The sequence below is a fragment of the Leuciscus leuciscus genome (assembly GCF_965113295.1).
Source record: "Leuciscus leuciscus genome assembly, chromosome: 4".
NCBI classification, from domain to species: Eukaryota; Metazoa; Chordata; class Actinopteri; order Cypriniformes; family Leuciscidae; genus Leuciscus; species Leuciscus leuciscus.
In genome coordinates, this window is record NC_138728.1 from 13,619,893 (window position 1) to 13,634,989 (window position 15,097).

The following is a 15,097-nucleotide window of genomic DNA, read 5'->3' on the forward strand; positions in this document are numbered from 1 at the left end:
GGAAAGGACCGCGAGCCGGGTCTGGAACTCGGCAATGGCGCTATATGTCTGCGTGCTGCCCACGAGGCTATTGGCACTGACCCAGAAATGCGATTTGAACAGGATTTCAAAGCATCTATGAATGTAGCATTCTTTTTGCCATTCACATTTGCTAAATCTGATCAGATTTCAATCGGATATGCAAAAAAATCTGATTAGGACTGACAGTCTGAAAGTAGCCTTAGACCTGTGTTTTAGACAAAGGGAGCTTGACATTTTTGTGCTTTCATTCTCATCCCTCACTGTCTCCTCTTGTCTGTTCATAGGGGGGCAGGGCTTCAGTCTCTGCTGACTAACTCTGTGAGGAGACGTGCAGGACAGAAAAAGACAGGTGTGCACAGCAGAGGTCTTCTGAGGCAAACCCACACGGTCACAAAACAATGTGTGTGTTCAGACACAGCAGCTGACTGGCCACCTCACCCTGAAACTCTGTTTCCTGATCTGTCCATTACAGTACACAGACACACAATCTCACAACATTTCAGTCCTTTTACTCTGAGGAACATTTCTTGTTTAACACTAGAAGTGCCATGGCGGTCATTTTGACCGTTTAGAATTTTATATCTGCAATAACTTTGTTGAAAAAATAAATAAAATCCTGCCGGTACCTGATTTTTCCTAAAAGTGTCTGTATTTTCATTTAAAATGTTTTTCATATAAATTGCACATAAGGCAAAAAAACTAATTAACATATTTACCTATTTCGGCCATAGACGGTCATATTGACCGCACTGAATTTCGCGGTATTATTATAGGCTATACCAATATACACAACAATAAAATGTGGTAAAAATACACAAAACATATTCAACAACAAATAATTTAAATGTAATGATATTCAGAACAGAACAAGAATGAAAAAATAACTATAAACATGCCAAAATGAAATACTTTATAAGCGAAAGTGAAAGTAAGCGGCGTTAGGCTCACGTAATTCTCTAATTAGAATCAAATTGTTTCAACATTTGCGATGTATTTGGATGGTAAACTATTTTAAACTAAACTACTTTATTATAGGCTTTGTACTTCACTCAGGTTCCAATATCGACCGAAAAAATCATCCTCTTCACAGGTGCAAAATGGTACGAATTGTACGAGGCTATACTGACTATATAAACAGAGCAGTGGAATTTGTATATGTTAGGTTGACTATTTTATTATGGCTATAATGAACAGGCTGCAATGTCAAGACTGCAATGCTGTAATATGGTGTGTGTTTGTGTGTGTGTGTGTGTGTGTGTGTGTGTGTGTGTGTGTGTGTCGGCGGGCGCGGGCGCGATCGAACAGTGGAAACGTGAAAACATAGGCTACTCCGTTATTTTGTTCAGGACATCTACAGATATTATTTATAAATGTATAATTAAACTTGTTTAAATGTACAGTTTGGTGTTGTTTTGTTTTTAAAATATATCCTAATACAATAAATGCATTAATCTCTCAATTGGGTATGTATCATTAAAGATATAGAGTTTGGAATCTAGCGGTCAAAATGACCGCTTGCGGCAGTTCTAGTAGTTATGGAATTCTGGCACTTCTAGTGTTAAAATGATTTCACTTTATGCTGTAACTTTCTTGAAATGTAAGAAACTTTTTAAACAACTATATGCTGCCTGTCCTTCGCTTCTCTTTCTTGATGCATTAATGTTCTGGTAAAACTGTGTAAAAGCCATACATCATTTTTAAACGTATGGGTAGAATCACCTTGAATATGTAGTCCACTACAGTGATGAGTCTGCCAGCAGTAGCTTATATGGATGCTCCTCCATTTGAATCCACAGCACTTTAATGGCTTCTGGGAATTAATCTCAAGTCACATGTTGAATAATATAGTGAAAGCATTAATCAAAGCTATAATTTGATTCAGTCTGACCTTTTCTAGCAGTCTTTGTCAGCATCTCTAATTAATTACCAGTCCTGTGACCTGTGTCCAGCTGTGTGCATTTGCTTTTTTATAGGTTTTGCTATGAGTGACAATCTACCTGTTTATATTAACAATAACATAAATAATCATATTAATAATAATATAAAAAAATTTTATATAATAATAATGCTATTATATATATATATATATATATATATATTATTTTTTTTTTATTTTTTTTTTTTTTTTTTATTATTATTATTTTTTTTTTTTTATTTAATTTACAATTTTTTTTTTTTTTATATATATATATTTAAATACAAATTATTATTATTTTTACCTGTGGCCTAAACCGTAGATGTCATATTCAATTTGACGCAAATGAAAGCAAAGTTGCAAATAAACGAATAAACTAATATAATAAACTTAATCTTATTTAGAGCCTTTAAAAACAGCTTCTCAAAGCACTGTACACAAGACAAACAATACATAAAACAATAAATAAAATAATACAAATTTATTTCAGAACAAAAACCAGCAAGTATAAGCCGGTCTACGAAAAATGTCTTAAGTTGAGGAGCTTTAAAAATCCAAAACGTCTGAGTTTCTCCAAGTTCAAGAGGAAGAGAGTTCCAAAGAATAGGAGCAAAAGAAGAAAAAAACCTGTAACCCATTGATTTTAAACGGGTTTGAGGAACAGATGATTCAACAAGACTGAATTATTACAAAGTCTATCAACAATACCAGAACACTCGTTGCAACTTGCCATGGTTTCGTAAAACAGTTTGTAAAGATACATCCTCATGACTAAATCCTATCAGACCAGCATTTCATAAGAATCTTGACAAAACAACAGTAATTTCCTGAATCTGACAGTAATTGTGAATGACAATACAACCATTATTCATATGATCATTAATCTAAGGAGAGTCTCAGGTATTTCACATCCTAAAGATCATCCCCAGTATTTCCTGTTCTTGTGTTTTGGTGCTATTATTCACAAAGTCTTCAATTACAGAACATTTACACTGTAAATTACTATCATTAATTCATAGCATAATTCGTTCATAATTAATCTGAGGACTATTGAAAATGAATACTTGGAGTTTTACTCAATTAAACGTCCAGCGAGAAAAAACAAAAAAACAAAAAAAATGATATATACACATACACTACCGGTCAAAAGTTTTAGATCGGTAAGATTTTTTATGTTTTTAAAATAGGTATCTTCTTCATATTGTAAAATATTATTACAATTTAAAACAGCTGTTTTCTATGTGAATATATAGTTAAGTGTATTTATTCCAGTGATCAAAGCTGAATTTTCAGGATCATTACTTTTGAACTTTCTATTCATCAAGAATTGTGAAAAAAAACTGTTTTCAACATTGAAAATAATAATGAATGTTTTTTGAGCATAAAATCAGCATATTAGAATGATTTCTGAAGGATCATGTGACACTGAAGACTGGAGTAATGATGTTGAAAATTCTGTTTCATCTGAGGAATAAATTACATTTTAAAATATATTAAAATAGAAAACAGTCATTTTAAATTGTCATAATATTTCACAATATTACTGGGTTTTTTTTTATTGTTTTTAATCAAATAAATGCAACCTTTGTGAGCAGAAGAGACTTCTTTTAAAAACATTAAAAAATCTTACCGATCTAAAACTTTTGACCAGTAGTGTATATATATAATGCACACCATATTTAATTAAAATTTATAATTTTACCATATCATGTCAAAATTGTAAAAATATAAGTCAAAATATTACATACATTTATACTACAGGGCCGTTGAATGCTTGAATCTGATTGGTTGACGAACGTTCTAAGGTGTGCATTATTTTCAGGGAAACGCACGGCTAAAGTAGTTCCAGGCAGGTCTTGACCGCATTACAGTTCCATATCACTTCGCGTAGTCAACTGTAATAACGGAAAATAGGATACAATTCATAACAAGAAAAAGCATTTCGCCCCATGCGCTTGATCTGCAATTTTCAATGTCTAGCTTCACAATCAATAGAAACATGCAGTTTAATTTGAATAAATAAACTATAAAGTCCTATCTATAATCAATAGAAAATTAAACTGAATATAGGCTAAATAAATGGATAGTCCTGCAGCACGGATTTTTATTGCAGATAATAACAAATAAATAATTATTGATAGGCCTACTTGTTAAAAGGGCTTTGGGTTTCATTTATTTGGCTAGTCTACTGTCATCTGTCAATAATAGAAAAAAAAAAAGAATTAACGAATTAATTAAAACGATTGAATTAATTAATAAATAATAATATTGACGCACATGCTTTTCTGTCTCATTTATGCAACATCTCTCTCTAATAACTGCATTAATAACTGCATAAAGCCGGGAACACACTTTAAGGCCGCGGTTATGAATGTAATTTGATACTTTGACTGATCATGCCCGCGCGTGTTCAGCGCGTTCAGTCTGTGTTCAAAGTCGGTGTTTAAAATCTGCTGCAGTCGATGAAACAGTCAGAGAATGTGTCAGCTAGTCGTGTGTCCCCAGCATTAGTCTGCTATCAGCGGCTCAAACCTCCGTTACTAACTCTACCTAACCCTAACCCTAACCCAGCATTAGTCTGCTATCAGCGGCTCAAACCTCCGTTACTAACTCTACCTAACCCTAACCCTAACCCAGCATTAGTCTGCTATCAGCGGCTCAAACCTCCGTTACTAACTCTACCTAACCCTAACCCTAACCCAGCATTAGTCTGCTATCAGCGGCTCAAACCTCCGTTGCTAACTCTGAAATGACGTTTTGGAATGCAACGGAGGCATGGGATTAGATGCGTAAGAAATTAGTCCTACATACAAGAGCGTTTTAATGACAAAAACTTTACAAACGTCTTGAAATACATAATCTGAACAATGTTTCGAGGTGTGGTAACTGTAGTATAAGCGGAATAATTGACTTCAGGCCGTTGAATTATTAGAAAAATAATGCACACCCGAGGTGTAACGGCCACTCCGCTTCGCGTCGTGACCGCATTACCACCTCGGGTGTGCATTATTTTTCTAATAATTCAACGGCCTGTCGTCAATTATTCCTTACATATACAGGATCTTGATGGAAAATACTGTGATGTTATTTCCATCAAGAGGTGCATACATTTTTGATCAAGATCTTGTATTGACAATGCAAGAGTCCAGCACTCTGTAAAGTCTCCTCCAGCACATCCCAAAGACTTTCAATAAATTTAAGGTCTGGACTAAAAGGTGCCAATTCATGTGTGAAAATGATTATTCACGCTCCCTCCCAATGATTCTTTCACAATTTGAGCCTGATGAATCTTGACATTGTCATCCTGGAATATGGCCATGATGTTTCTTCCTGTATGATTATTTAAGAAATGAAAAGCTACACACTCCATCAATTAGGGTTAGAAGAACTGTTGCCAAACATATAACATGCTAGAAACATAATAATCACTGCAATAAAGTATTTGCCTATTTAAATCCAAATAGTGACTTTTTTTAGCTGGTTACTGGTATATTGAAGTGTATATTATTCAAGCATTTTTTTAATACATACTTTGACTTGTAACTTAATCAAACTCTCAGTATAATTTCTCAATACATTTTATACTTCTGTTTAACTGTAGATGTAATTCTAATATTCAGTCAAATACTTGCCCCCACAATGTCACAGCAATACATTCAGTTTGATCTTTAACAACAGCACTTAAGAAATTACTACCTGCATGTGTGTAGAATATAAGATAGAGGTGAGCCCTCAAACCCAGAATTCCTGAATGACAGCCTGTCAATACACATTCTGTTTCCAAACATTATTAAAAATGAGACGGCGTTATGCCGAGGGGTCTCGAGAGGAAGATTCGTAAAACCAAGTGTGGGAATTCCAGCTGATTTCTGAGATAAAGAAACCAGCAGGAACACAGAGCGCCAGCTATATACATAATCAGATATCTGAACGGCTCATATCTATACCGGCATACACAATCCCAGACAAATGAACACTAGTGAAAGACCGTCAGAAGGACAGAGGGAAAACAAATGGGGGATGGGGAAAGATAAGAGGAAGGAAAGGGACTGAAATAGAGAAGACTAATGTAATTTAATCTTGAACATTGTGCTGCTCATCATATTTCAGATTGGATCTTCACCCAGCTGAAGGGTAGAAGTGTGTTTGACTCAAATTAAATTTCAGCTGGAAATTTGTTCTTTGTTCAGGGCAGGCACTGTCTTCAGTCTGTACAACTAAGCTAAGCATTTTGTTTGAATGCCCCATAATCAGAGTTCAATTTGTCTGTGTCCTTTGCTTTAAAGGGGTCATCTCATATTTTTGTGATTTTTTCTTATATCATTACATTTTTCTTCCTGCGGGTTCACGTTTTTGTGCCAAAACAGTCTTTATTTAGTTTTCATGACCATTCTCAACCCTCTCACTGACCCTTTGAATTCAACAGACTTTTTCTTTAAGACTATAGGGCTATCAGGTTAGGTTTGCTTAACAATTTGAGGTCAAATGTGTCATTCACACTGTGAAAATGAGAGTGAAATTACAGGACATAGCTTTTAAAAATATTGTTTTCCTGGTTCTAATATTGGGATCCTTCAGAGTCATGTGCAGAGCTGTAGGTGCTACACACAGCCAGGAACAGCACATGGTTTGGCATTGACTTTTCAACATTTTAATGTTAGTTTTAGTTGTTCTGTTGTCTAGGAATTTTAGTATTTACCCAACTTCTCTCACCGTGACTGCATGGACCACATTGTTGAACAGACATCTTTGACGTAAAAATGGTTATGACCATTTGTTAATGTTTTGGTTTTCTGAGTTAAAAAAAAAAAATGCTATTTTCGGACTGGACAGGTGGTTTCTTAAGTTCTTATAATAATATTTTAAAATAGAGAACAGCCATCTTCTCTTTATAGCAGAGGAATTTTTTATGGAAGCCTATTTCATTCAAAATAAAAATGAATTGTAATTGTTCATTTATGTTTCTATAATTGTTTACATCTCACAATCTGACTTTATATCTCGCAATTACAAATGTATATCTCAACAACATGATTTATACCTCTCTCAGTTCGTTTTTCTCCAAGGCAGAAACAGACCTCAATGCTTTTGCATCCACCCTTCAGACGGCGATCTCTCATGTCAACGAAAACATATTTAACTGAAGAATTTGAGACCAAGAAAACAAATCAGATGGCCTGGCAGGAAAAAAAAAAAACCCCACTGCCTGCAGCACTTTTAGTCTTTTCTTTCATGTAACTTCTGCCGCCTTCTCTTTTTCTTTCACTCTCCTTCTAATTCTCTCTCACACACAATGTTCTTCTCTCCACCCCAGCCCAGAGGTGCCCACCCGAAACCTTAAAAACACCAGAGAGGTTAAAGGTCATGCATTTTGGTGATATGTGCTTTTGTTCAATTGGTTCGTGAGAAAAAGAGTCCTAGAAACCGGGAAGGACATGTCAAATCAGTGTGTATGCCATCACACTGACCTCAGGTCAGTGTTAATGAGAGGTCAAGCCTGGTAGAGGAGCTGATTACAAAGAAGGGAGGAGAGAATGGAGGTCAAATATGTTTTTTTGCCAGTAAAGTGTAAGTATCAAACGATCAAAGAGAGCCATATTGTCCATTAATGAAATGTAAATGACTTCTGGGAACACTTTAAGTATGCTTTAAACTAAGAGAGCATTGTCAACTGACAATGATGCTCGCTCATTTTGAGTCTAGATCTAATAATGTATTAAATATATATAAACATTTTCAAGTATAAAAAAATGTCAGGGTGATAAAACTGGCCAAAATTTGTCATTGTACATAAACTTGATGTTTATGAATTAATAACTCATTATATTCGCTAAAATAATACTTTTACCCTTGAAAATATGTATTTAAAAGCTTTTTTTTTTAAAAATTTTTTATGGAATAACAGTTTTTCAAAAGCAAATAAAACCAAGATGGATTTCAACAAAGGGCATTTTTCTCTTTTCTTTATCAAGGACAATAAATGTAATTCACCCAGTTATATATTTTAAAGCTTGCAAAGCTTCTTATTCATGCCAGCAGTTTGCAGTTCTTTAATTCATGGCTTCACTTCAGAGTCCCATGTGAATAATGTGGGCTAAACAAGATCCCTGCATGCTAGATGGTCTGTGAAAACAACTTCTTTTAACATGCTCACTGTAGAGCGCTTTGAAGATTAAAAGCTGTTTACGGTTAAATTGCACTTTGGTTTTGCTCTGGGTTTGATAAAGCTCTCATGGTCTGCTAAAACAGGAGGAGCATGGCTCCTTTGAAGATATGTGGGCATATGGCTTATCAAGAATTCAAAAATAAGATTTAAACAAGTTTTGGCATTCCTGGTAAAATTGTGGAGAAAGTGGGGAAAACAGCGATTCTGTGAAATCGTCTTTGCTGAAAGATTCAAAAGGATGAAATTCTTTGGGATTCTTGTAGGAGGACGGAAATGTAAAGCAGCACTTGATGAGATTATGTGGGGGGAAAAAAGCTTCCACGCCATGATTTCCACATGCCTCGAGTCTCTCTGTGACACCAATCTGAGCATCATAACTCAATCATTCAACTATTCAAGACCAGTCATAATTATAACTCATTAAAATTCAGTATTCAGCTCTGATATTGATTGTGTCAGCTAAAGGGCTTTTGTCAGTTTCTAAAAGGCCGAAGGATTTCCTTTAGAATCAAGTCTGTTTCGTTTTTTTCAGGCAAAGGTGTTGAATTTTATCTTTTGAATGAATTAATTCAATCTCTAAAGCCGTAATCTATTCTGCCTTATCATACGCCAATATCACGCAAATTAATAAGGGGTGATAATTCAATTGGAAAAATCTGTATTTTCTCTCACAGATTCACAATCCTACCAATACAACCCAGAGACACGGCACATTAAATATGCCATTGTTACATCAGCATTTCCATAGCAACAGCTCGAACGATTTTCCTTTTGTTCACAATTATTAAATGGAAGGTTGGATTATCCACTTTCAATCTAAAGTGTAATTTTCTTCTTTTTTTTAATAAATAAAAGGAAAAATCAAGCCCCTGTGTGATTTGTTTTGAAATTTTACATGCAGATGAAGGTGCGAAGAGGATATAAGCGGCTGTGGAAACATTTTGGAATCATTTGGAAGCCTTTTTTGTACATTTTATATTTATATTAAACCTGATCTTATGAAATGAGAGTCAAAAACCATTATTGCTACTAAATATGACTGGTAATTAACAGTAATGTGATTTTTAACAAAATATGATATGTACTGTTTTGATTTTGCCAAGTATCTCATTGGTAACAGGAATTAGCATTTATGCTAACACATTCATTCACAGTATCTAATTGGTAACAGCCAGTAGCACATATGCTAACAGTAACACATTCATTACCAATGCAATTTAAGTTACTTAAGATAATGGACACGTACATACAGAAGTAAAATCTGCCAACCTATGAAACAGATTCTGTGGTCTCGCTTTGGGAATAACTAACACAAGTTGCCAGTGATGTCAATGTCCATGCAACACATTCCAGCACAGCACCATGTGATAATGCCTTGTTGGGTACCTCAAATCTCCATATCCTGTACTAAAAAGACCAGTGCAGAGGCCAACTGATTTGAACCTGCATGGCCTCTTCAGAATGGTATTAACACATATTAACATTTCACATTTGTGAGGCATTTCACATGGTGAGTTTTTCAGCTTGAAGAAAGCAGACTGCATGAGTGTGTGAGCTTCAGTGATAACAGTCATAAAAGCATTGCTCTTTTTAAGCATGGATTATGGACTGCAGCTTTATGAACACAGACTACATGACCTAATTCAAATGTGAAGTCTAATTCAGAGAGTGAATGAGCCACGGCTATAGTATGAAGACAGATAGACATTACAAAATAAATCTGTCATCTGTTCTCTATAGCTCCAACATAAAACAACTCCTTTTCTTTCTCTTTCACCTCTTTATATATTGGACCATTGCTCTTTTTCTGTTCTGTAGGAACATTGCCAATTTACCAGACATCATTAACTAATGAATTGCTAATCTTTGTTTGTTTCAAACACAAGAATCTCATGGAGGAATTGTGATCCACTCTGCATTATGCAACAAAAAGCATATGTTATTAGTATTCTCTCTTTCAACTTGCATACAGATCCAAACACATGCATAAGGATGACTAGAATAAACCATAACACTGTATATGTATCGCTTATACATATATTGTGGATCATGAAGATACACAAATTCCTCTGGAACAAGCATCCACTGACACAGGCAAACAACACAGTGATTGACATAATCAAGCCAAATATTGCCTTTAAATGCATTTGGAACTTAATTTCCATGTTAAAGTTTCCACAAAAGAAAGAAAGTCATACAGGTTTGGAAAAACAACAACATAAGGATGAGTGAATGATGACCATTTTCATTTATGGACAAACTAAACAGTCAATATGAAAAAGATACTGAAAATGAATCAGCCGTCCCATTAAACACTCACACACACACACTCACGGCCCATTCCCCAAACGTCCTGAATGGGAAATGCATTGAAGAGACAGTGATGTCATGCTGTGGATCAATATGATGAAGGTCTTAATGTAATTCAGCTGGAATGGTACACACAGCACTGAAGGGCGTATTTAACTGCAGCTGAAGCTTTCCCTTTAACACACACACACACACACACTTACAGATTGTCTTACGTGTACACACACACACTTAGCCAAATGTGCTCATGTGTCCGAATGATCTGGTCGGGGTCATGTGTCTGAGTGCAGTGCCCTGATTGTTCGATGATCTCACCTCCAAGGTCTTCAATATGAGATAGAACAGATAAGTGCGGGTGCGCGTATTAGCGTGACGTGGGTTTAGCGTTTAAATTCGCCAGTGTATTAAAAATTGCATGTGATCCAAAGCACTTTTTCCTACTGTCATAAAAGTCCCTCTTGCTCATCATTACATCATCCATTTCAAATATTTATTAACAAGTTTGTCATGCTAGCCAACCAGTGTACATCTGTGAAAGAGAAAATGAGAGAGTGCGTCTAAGTAAAAAGGAGAGAAAGCAAATAACGAAATGAGTGTAAATTTCTAAAGGAGGGTTTATTTGCTGATCGGTCAGTTTCTCTCTTCACTTTGTTTCAAAGCAAAAACACAAGTCATATTAGCTCTGTTCCGAAACATAAGTTATCAGGGTCTACTGCCTATAGGCCTAGGTGTCCTAATCATAAAACCTCATAAGAAACAACATACATAGGCATCGATTACGTTCAAATTGTTCTGCTCAAGTGAGACACGAGTCCAATAGAGTTTTATGTAGTATGCAAACAAAGTGACGCACTATAAGCATACAAAAGACCACACACTCTTAAATATTGGGCAAATCTCCCACTTAAAATTACATTTAAGATATTTTAATTAAAACTTTTCAGTATTTAATGACAAATTGACTCTGCATTTTGGTTAACTTGTCCACCAATTTCTTTCACTAAGCTAGTCGCAATGCATTGTAGACTGCTTTTTTTCCAGAAAGGATGTATGTGATGTTGGCGAATTGGTGGCTAATTCATGTGAATTTGTATGTTTCCGTGCAAACTGGAAGTTTGGAAGAATTGATGAATTCAGGAGTGTGTTTTTGATGCGCAACATGCTGTTTAGTTAGGTAACTTACAAGGTTTTGAAACAAAACAAATGTTTATGTATGAAGTAGGCGTTGAATGAATAAAAAGTGCAGCATGTATTCTTGCTTTAAGCTGTTTCTCTTTCACAGCCTCTGCTTTCCTGACTGTTCCGTTCCAGCTGAACGGAGTGTATAATACGTTTTCTCATGCCATTTACATTAGAGGAACACCGTAGGTGTAGGGGTGGGGGATAACTGGAAATGACCTTCACACTGTCAGGCGGCAATAAGACAACCGCTGTTTTCTACAAGAGCTGCACTAGTTACAAAAAAAATGCTGCAAGGAAGTTTGTATTTATGAGTTACGATGTAAGGTGTGTTCAGTTCACTTTGGTTGGAGAATGCTGTTGTACCAGTTCTACAAAAAATACAGCAAGATTATTTTTTAATGCTACTTATACAAAATGTATGTATATATACATATACATACCATGTTTTCTCACTGAGAGTTTTCTACTCGTAATTATTATTTTATGGTGGCATTCAACTCATGAATATGACATGACTTGAATGCACCATTAAACCAACCTAAGTTTGTAGGGCTTAAGTGCCCAAAAGACCCTCTAAAACCAGCAAACCAAACCAGCCTGACCTGGCTGTGAAACCAACTAGGACCAGCAAACCAGCTTAGACCGGTTTAAATGTTGTTGTTGTTTTAGCAGAGTGGATTGCATGAAACTCCAAATTAATTGATGCCAATAGTTTGATGTTAGCATGTTGCTAAGCTACTTATGACAAATATAAAAGCATATCACCAATATAAAGCTTGTTATTTAAAAGGGCATATCAACTAAGACTAACCAGCTTCCAGTGAGATGTTTTTTTCAGCAGGGTGGATTCTGTCTGAGCTATAAACAATTTTCAAGGGCGGTGGCTGACGGTCTTTGTCACCGTCCTAGAAAGAGATCTCGTGCCCTGCCATCTGAAAGCCCCCTTTCTTCAGCCAGTGGTAGGAGAAACCATGGCTGTGTCACATCATTCTTCCCAGTCCAAAAGCCAGCTCTTAACTCTCACAAGCCAAGAGACATGAAAAGACCCTCTCAAAAGAACAGGGTTACAGTTCAGAGTGGCAGGACCTTCCAGAGGTCTTCATTGACCGGCGCAGCAGACAACAACAATGACTGTCTGTGACACCAAAACACCCTCGCCTTTCCTTTACGGCCACCACATTTACGTAGTACACCGCCCCCAGCACACATACACACACAGACGCTCGCGCACACACACATCTGTAGTAACAATGGCCGCCTTTGCTCATGGCCCCCACAGGCCTTCTGCCTCTCAATAGCCTGGTTATACCACCAGCCAAATACCCTCCTCCTAATAGTACATTCACACACACAAACAGAAGTCTGATAACCAGGCACAGCTGGCACTATGAAAAACATGTGGGCACGAGACAAAAATTGTGACTTAAAAGCAAAAGACAGAGCAAAGCAACCTATTGTCAACATGCTAGAGATCCGGAATTATTAGAGAAACAAGAGGAAAAAAAAGAAAGAATATAAAGACAGAAAGCTAATGGCTAATAGCTAATCATGCTAGTTCTTCTTTCACTTGAAGAAACAGTGAATTTCTGAAGATTTCGACAAACACATACGTATGGAAAATCTCGAGCACATTTGTAAGAGGAACTAAGACGTAGCGCAGACACTTTCAGTTCCTTGTTTGTCTATTTTACTCACAAGCACATGTAGAAACACGAACCTTAGCTATAGCATAACAACAAACTTGGAAACCTGAGATCTAGGGGAGTGATGCGCATGAAGTGACATTTGTTATATTTCCTCATCATCCCAAACCCGTCTTGTTAGCTGATTAGTGCTAATGCAAAGTTCGTTTTTTTATGGCTGATATTATCATCTGTGTTTGTTTTTACTGTAGGCCAAGACCTGCAACACGGAGATGAAAAACAGCCTGAGGGCATCGACCACAATGCCGTTCCAAACACACCCACTTGTGCGGCTTCATATGACTCTAGAGACCGAATAAACAACATACCAAAAACATCTCTATTAGAAAAAAAAGCGGTTAAAAAATAAAAAAATTAAAACGGCAACTTTCATCAAGCCCACACAGGCCTCATCACAAAGCAGAACAGGCAGATAAGATAGTTTGTTTGATGCTTTTAAGTCACATATGGGCCAGTATTGATGAAACAGCCAGTTAAAAACAACCAGTTTGCTGGTCTTGTTTGGTTCAAGCTGGTCTTAAAAATACCCTAAAACCAGCCACCAAACCAGCAAACATGCTTATGCTGGTTTATGATTAAATTATTTCAGCCGGATTGTTTTTCTGGGTTCATAGGCACATACATGCATACCCATACAATAAACATTCAAGTCAAGTCACCTTCATTTATATAGCGCTTTGAACAATATAGATTGTTTCAAAGCAGCTTTACAGTGATAATAGGGAATTAAAGTAACAGAGATTGTTTTGGCTTTACAGCAGCTGCAAGCATGCAAAAATGCAAACAGCACCATCAGGACAACAGATCTTTTGCAAAAACAAGCCTCTAAGGGCAAACACCACTATACAAGGACTGCACATCTGTTGTGATGCATTTTCTATTTTTTATTTTGTCATACAAAAAGCTGCCTAACAACCTTATCAGATAATTACTAGCCGAGCGGCCCACGTCTCTTGTGCTACCTGAATACCACTGGGTGTGGCGGCCCTGTCCGTGCTTGTATATCGCACCCCGAGGGGAAGAACAGGGACGATAATGCGTTTGCGTAGCCCAAACAGAGTTCTGCATAATATAAACACTCAAGGGGGGAAAAAACAGGAAGATGTGTGTTTTTTTCTGTATGGGTATTTTCAGGGTGTGAGAGCTGCTGAATCAGGGGTTTTTATTTGTTGCCATAACAGCCCTGACGGCTCTTCGCTTTCTGTGGAAAATTTACAGTTTTGAACACACCATGCAGCTTTCCACCACTGTGGGCTGGTTGTCGTTTAAAGTGGTGGTGATGTGTATGTGGGAAGACTGTAAAGGTATTTTGAAGATGAAAACATCCACCCATGAGTGTGTGAGTCATTGCACATGTGTGACAGACAGCTGGAATAAGCAGCTGTTCTTCCGAGAGCTATGCTAACCCACTCATGTGGCTGCTCACTCACACACACACACAGACACACACACACACACACACAATAGCTCAGTTCCATTGGGGCGCTTCAGTTTTGCTTTGTTGCTTAATGCAGTCTGGGAAAGTTTGTTCATTACTACAACATGTCTTGCATTGAAGTCGGAAACATTACATGGAAGTAGCTTTAACACAAAAGAATATTGTGGACAATAAGCCCATAACTACATCTGAATTCAAAATGATGAAACATATTTTATATTTTAGAGAGACACTTAGCCACTGGGGGGGATATTGTTGGTTGCAATGTATTCTGGGATTATAATTTGTCTGCAAATGATACATATGATGCTGCCTTATAATTCTATGGGACTTTTCACACACAGAACACATTTTTGTATTCC